Source organism: Lupinus angustifolius, unplaced genomic scaffold, assembly GCF_001865875.1.
Source record: "Lupinus angustifolius cultivar Tanjil unplaced genomic scaffold, LupAngTanjil_v1.0 Scaffold_415, whole genome shotgun sequence".
NCBI lineage: Eukaryota > Viridiplantae > Streptophyta > Magnoliopsida > Fabales > Fabaceae > Lupinus > Lupinus angustifolius.
In genome coordinates, this window is record NW_017727825.1 from 11,219 (window position 1) to 18,917 (window position 7,699).

A 7,699-nucleotide genomic window follows, 5' to 3' on the forward strand; every position below is an offset into this window, starting at 1 on the left:
GTTGAATACTTGTAGAATATTGGAAAAAAATTTACTTTTTTAAAAGCAAAAAAAAAGCATTTTTTCAAAAAATTAAAAACACAACATGATTTCTAAAATTGTTATTTTTAAATGATTTTAAAAGTGCTTTTTAAAAAGGTGGTTTTAAAGAATATTTTATTGATATAATAGTTTTAAACAATAATTTCCTTCAATAGTGTTATTTAGTTACAATAAAAAAAATTAAATGGATTGGATATTCATCTATCCAAACCCATGAAATTGGAGTCGTGAGTGAATTAGAATTCATCAAGTGAGTTTCTATATGGATGAATTAGATAACTTAAAATATCATTGAAATATATTTATAGATTGACAGATGAATTCTCGTTCATCCATTAGAATCCAAATCCAAATCCATTTATTTGTCACCCATAAATCAATCCATTCATATTCACAACATCTTCAAGTGCAAAGTTTTGATCAAACTAAATAGAGCTCGTTATGTTTCAAGAGCTATATCGATTTAGTCTGTTGAATCACTTTTCACGTTTTTGCTTTTAAAGGTCATGATGAGAGATTATTTTGTTGAATTGGTCAAACTTTTAGCATCATACAATGATGAACTTGTAACAGTAAGGTTAGAGAATGATTTATATAATTTAAAGTATACCTTACACAAAATTCAAAAGGAAATCATGTCTAGGTTTGGAGATATATCAAAGAAGAGATTGAAGATTCTAAATTCTTCATAGTTGTTGACAAATCACAAATGAAGTGAACAACTATTGTTTTGTGGTTTATAAATATAGATAGCAAAACAAGCAATACGGGCGCACCCGCATAGCCCGTATATTTTTGCGAGCATAACATAAAAATTTTGTCCGTTTACCCATGGGTATTTCTATTGGGCAATGCAGACGACTCGCGGGCTGCCCACAGGCAAAATTTAATGAAAAAGTAAGAAATTTTCAAATAAGTTATGATGTAATGTAATTTTTAATCCCTAAAAAAATTGCAATCTAATGTGATTTGTTCAACTACATCTGAAACATTGAAGTTTTTGTTAATTTTTTATCTTCAGCTACTTTATTTAATTTTATTTTATTTATTATATGAATTTTTTCTTATTTTTATTTATTTAACAATGCCCACGGGCCGTCCACAAGCCCGTTAGCATGCTTTAAAATGGATATGACATTAAATTTTATCCGTTAAGTCAATGCGGACATGTTCGCGCCCGCTTAAACTTTTCGGACACGTGTGACCCGTTTTTCCATCTCTTAGTAGAGAAAAATGGTTACAGAACAAAATTTCAATATTGTACATGTTGAGACATTGTTTCTATCACTTTTGAAAAAGTAGGTATGTGATGTTCTTTCATTATGGCCAAGGGTATAACAGTGCAAGTAACGTAAAAAGGGAATAGGATGGATTACATGCATAATCTCTCAATCGAAATGGATAATTTCCTCATATTGAAATCCCCATGACTTCAAGGACCATTGGCAAGTCTTCTCTTTATATATCCTACTGTCACCTTGCCAATATGACCTCATCTCACATTGGTAACCTTCCTCCAAAAAATGCAAATGAATTCATGGCCTTAACACTCACCACTTAAGGATTTAAGTCTTTTATTGTTTTTCCTTTTAAATAGTGTTGTAAAATTGTGTCGGCTGGTTCAACTAGTAAATTGGTGAACCGATCTCAATACCAGTATGATACAATAATTATATTGGTCATGCAATCATACTGGTAAAATCTAGTATGTTTTCAATTTAATCGTATTGGTCATACAAGCCAGTTTTTACTTAAAATTAACTTTTTTATAAAAATAAAAAAATTATTAGTTTTTTATTGATTTTTCAACATTAATATACTATATATGTATATCTAATTATGTGGATATGCAGTTTAATTAGTAAACCACCAGTTGAACCACTATAACACTATATCAGTACCCTAACCGATTTGATGACTAGTATAGTATTAATAACACTGCTCTTTTAATAATGAAATCTTATCATAATTTTGACAGAGTAACTTATAATATATGGTTACCAAAAATGTCACAAGTGAATTTCTAGATTTAAAATATGGTATGCACTCACTTGAGAGCTCTATTGCATAAAATCATCCCCCCATTTTCAATCATTCACTTTCAATCAATGGAGGAAGATTTCTCCTTCATTTTTTCTGCACTTGTACCCCTTTGTTGCATTTTCAGTCATATCTTCTGGTGTTGCATTCTTTTTTTGTTGTTGTGTTCTTTTCACCAATTGATTGAGAAATCCAATCAAACCCATTGTTTTCAGATAGCATACCAAATATTCAATGCTTGACTATTGTTGGTCGTGCCAAATATGCTACTAATGCATGGCTTCTTTCTCCTCCATGCCAACCTTACACACGACAAGGTCTCCAAAAGGACATTGGTGATGGTCAAGCATTTTCGTTTCTTCATATTCTTGAGCTAATACCATTCTTATTGCAACCCCCTAGTATGATATTTTTGGAAAATGTTGTCGGATTTGAGACATTGATACACGTGCAAAACTGATTGAGATATTGGGAAAAATAGATTTTTTTTCCCTTTGAGAATTTTCTGGAATTGATGAACACTGACAAATATAGATGTTGAATCTGTAACTTTAATGTCTAGTTTATCCAATGATCTTGAATGACCCTATTCAGTCAAAAGGAAACTATATATGCAACTCAAAGAAGAACAAGAATCATAATTACATGGTTGGGTTTTCTTGTGGATTTTCTTTCACATGTTGCACTAGTTGAATTCTTGGTAGGAGCAGCCATCATTATTGGTCTTCAGCAACTTAAGGGATTGTTTAGGATTAGTCACTTTTGGGCAAAAGCAAATGCAGTATCTATGTTGACATATGTTTATAACTTATGGATGGGGATCACCTGTCCCAACTTGGTGTCCCCAATCCTGTCCCGACCAATTAAATTCTGCCATGTCATTTAAAATATCCACCTCATTTTTATACTAAAAAATAGTTGTTATTCTCATGTGACTTTTCCTTACCCAGCAGACTATTCCTTTCTTCCACTCACATTTCCTTCCTCTCAATTCTCCATTTTCTTTTCTCATTTCCTTCATTTATGCTAAGATTGTTTGAGTCGAGTTATGGTAGAAACTTGTGAACAATACAAATGCTATTTCTCCAACATTATCACAGACATATACTGGAAATATCCTGATCGCAATAAACTCATTTCCTAGGTCCTTTATGCTGAATTTATTGTCAAGAAGTTGCTTAATGTTCTGTATCTCAATCAAGTCATCACCTACAACAGTTAAATCATCCACATACACAAGTATAATAGTATAGTTGTTGGTATTGATTTTGGTGAATAGGGAATAGTCAGCTCTAGATTTAGAGTAACCAGAATCGATTAAAACAGTGGTTAGTTTGACATTCCATTGCCTACTGACTTGCTTCAAGCCATAGAGAGATTTTTCCAATTTGCATACAAGAGAGGCATTAAGTAAGCTAAGCCCAGGGGGGCTTGCATGTAAAATTCCTGTATTAGATCACCATGCAAAAAGGCAGTATTCACATCAAGTTGGTGAAGATGACATCCTCTTATGGAAGCTAAAGCAAGCATGGTCCTTATAGTGGTCATCTTGACTACAGGACTAAAGGTGTCAAGGTAATCAATCCCTGCAGTTTGAGTATACCCTTTTGCTACTAACCTAACTTTATATCTCTCTATACTCCCATCTGCATGATGTTTTACTTTAAACACCCATCGAGTTCAACATTTATGGCATCAACCCAATGCTGGTATTGGATAGCCTCAATATAGGACTCAGGCTCAAAATCTGCACTTTTGGCAGCAGAAATCCTTTTGTTTAGAGGACAGTTCCTCATAAGAGAGGACTTGAGCCATAGGATACTTAATATCCTTTCTATTCATACAAGCACCAGAAATTCCTACGGAACAGTGATAATCCCTTAGGTAACTAGGAGGATTCCTTTCTTTGTTGAATCTCCTTGGGTTCTCATGCTCAATATTTTCATTTTGAGAGTGAGTCCCCTCAAGGGAAACCAGATTATGGTTATTTTCTTCATCAGGAACATAATTTTGAAATATAATCCAAATCATCATCTAAATAGTGATCATTATTAGTAAAGGAAGCAGTAGGAAGAGATATATCAATGTTATTTTCAGACGTCATATCAGATTTGGCAAAAGGAAAAGTATTCTCATAGTAGTTAACATTTCTAGATATGAAGATTTCTTTATTAGCACAATCAAACAGGATATAACCCTTTGTCCCATGTTTAAAACCAAGGAAAGTACATCTTCTTGCTCTTGGATCCAATTTCTTTCTATTGTTGCTTAAGGTAGAAGCAAAAGCAAGACATCCAAAATTTTTGAGTCTTATAAAGTCAGGATCATGATTGTAAAGAATTTGATAAGGGGATTTCTTGTTAAGGTACATAGGTGGTTGTCTATTAATGAGATAAACAACATGGGCAGCCCCATAGTTCCAGAAACATTTTGGCAAAGAAGATTGATACATCAAGGCTCTAGTTATTCCTAAAATGTGTTGGTGTTTCCTCTCAACAATGCCATTTTGTTGAGGGGTCTCCACACAACTAGTTTGATGAATGATGCCCTTTGAATCATAGAATTCTTTTAGCCTAAATTCTGGTCCATTATCAGTCCTAAACATCTTGATTTTGGCATCAAACTGAGTCTCAATCATGTTAGCAAAGCTTTTGACAAGTTGGGCAGCCTCTGACTTGGCTCTCATAAAAAACAACCATGTATGTCTAGATTTATCATCAACAACAGTAAGGAAATACCTATGTCCTAGAATTGAGGGGATAGATATGGGTCCCCATATGTCAATGTGAATATGATCAAAGCAATGGGAGGTGTTAGTATTGCTGTTAGCAAAAGGTAACCTCTTTTGCTTGGCATAGTGACATATTTCACATGGGTTATTGCTATCTTTAGTACTAATGAAAGGGAAGTCTTTATTTAAAAGCTCAAGTTTGAATTTTGAGGGGTGTCCCAACCTCTTATGACATACATCATTACTGTTAGAGCAGACATTGATACATTTTTTATCATTGTTCATACTGAAAACTAAATTGTTAGAACTAATGATGTATAATCCCCTTTGTTCCTTAGCTGCACCAATCATCCTCAAGGTTGACTCTTCCTGCAACACGCATTTGGTGTTGGTGAAGATTAGCTTACAGTCAAGGGCATTGGTAAGCCTAGAGACAAATATAAGGTTAAAGGTGAACTTAGGTATATATAGGACATTGGTCAAGTACAAATCCTTTGAGAATATGACAGTGCCAGATATATTACTCATGACCTCATTTCCATTAGGCAGTTTGATTTGAATAGGATTGATTCTTTTAAAAGATTGAAATTCTGATAAGGAAAAACAGACATGATCTATTGCACCTGTATCAAGAACCCAATCCTTAGATTTTGCATAATGAGTTATGGTTTCAGATTCACCTGGATTGGAGGCATCACAGTTGGTAATTTGATTGGTGACTTGACATTGGTCTCCTGGTTCCTTAAGCATAGCTAGGATGGCCTTGTGTTGTTCAGGGTGAATCCAGATATGCTCCCTGAAATGCTTTGAATATCTTCTTCATTTGAACTAAGAATGTTGTTGACATTATTGGCATTCTTATAATATGGTGGAAAACCATGTTTCTTGTAACAAGTGTCAGTGGTATGACCATTCTTGTTACAATATGAGCAGACTTTTGAGTTAAATGAACCTCTTCCTCTTCCATTTCCAGCAGTATATCCCCTTCCAGTTCCATTATTCTGGTTACTAGCTTTGAATCCTCTTCCTCTGAACTTTCCTCTACTTTGTGCATCATCACTGGTACTGGCCAGGATCTTGGTTTCACTTATGTCAAGAGGCAAACTCATTTGTCTCTCTTGTTGGATTAGCAAAGAGAAGGCTTTGTTGATGTTAGGTAAGGGATCCATCAACATAATTTGAGATCTCACTGCTGAATATTGTTCATTAAGCCCTTTTAGATTACATGTTCTCCCTGTATGATCTCATAATGTTGGCAAGTTCAGAATCATAATGAACAGGGTATCTGCTTGAGGGTATAGGTCTAAAATCATCCAACTCCTCCCATAAGCCTTTCAAATGAGTGTAGTATGAACTTATGGATAAATTGCCCTGCCTCACACTATATATTTCTTCTAGTAACTCACAGATCCTAAAGACGTCTCCTTCATGATATCTTTCTTTCAAATCTTGCCAAACTTCGAGAGCTGTTTCCATCCACAGTATACTCTTCACTATGTCCTTATTTATGGAGTGAATTATCCAGGCTAGAACTAGAGTATTGCATCTATCCCATGCTACAAAGTTAGGATCACCTGTGTTTGGCTTTTTCAAAGAAACGTCTATGTATTGTATCTTATTCTTGGTCTTTAGAGCCATGAACATCTCTTTGGCCCAAGAATGATAATTCACTTCATTGAGAAGAGGAGTTACTAACATTGCACTTGGATTTTCACTAGGATGAATATAGAATTGGCTACCAGGATCATTGATTGGATTCATTATGGTGACAGAGTTGGCCATTTGAACCGAGAAAGAATTGAAGGAAGCGAGATGGAGAGAGATTTATCAGAGTGACAAAGATTTTGGCGCAACAGAGCATCAATTGATGCTCTAACACCATCTTAAAAAGTTCCATGCCATGACTCTTTGATTGAGGATGAGAAAGGAGAAGATTGAGAAGATAACAAGAAGATGAAGAAAGTAAACTTTTCTGATATTATTGATTGATTAAAAATACAAAGATACAACAATATTTATAAGGAACTTCTACAAATAGAAACCAAGCTTAACCAATTAACTAACTCTCTAACTAAAAACATACTCAAAATAGAAAGCTAACAAGACTAAATAATTCTGAACTAAGACATTATAAACCAGCCAAAGTTCTCTTTGAATCAAGTTGATTAAGATGGAGAAGTGTCCATCAAGTTGCTCACGACCAAGCTCATCATGAACTTGGATGTTACTGAAATTCATCTTGTTAGGATAGTTTTGTCGAGACTGAGAAGTTTGGCCAATCTTCTTGTCCAAGTTATCCAAGCCAAGCTTTATGCCATCCTTCAACTCACTCCTCATGTCATGCTCCAATCCTGATCCACACTCATCATGCTGCTGATCCAAGCCAATTTGACAGCATTGTAGGCAAACCTGTTGTACATCACAATTCACAAGACTAGGCACACAATTAGACACCAAATTTGATAATAATTCTCATATTTCAAGCGTTAATGCATTTGTTGGTCCAATGTAGTAATAGTAGTGTGTGCTTCTTCAAAAGAAGGTTGAGCAACTTCAATATCTATACAACTTTTGCATGCAGTTTTGAGAGAGATATATAGCTCTTGCCATTGGGTGATTTGTAACGAATTTCTTTCATACTCTATTTCTACTTCTCTTACAAACACACAACATCATTATAGTGTGTATTTTAATCAATGAAGTTCTACATTAGAATTGAGATTCCGATTCATTTTTCTTTCTTTCATCGTTAATGATTAGTTTGCTTCTGTTTATGGTGGTTAAGCTCATATATAGCTTCTGCTATGGATGGTTAAGTATTGGATGGTTAGCTTCTATCCATGGTAGTTAAGCTTAGATATAGATTATATAAGACTGAGATTGCAA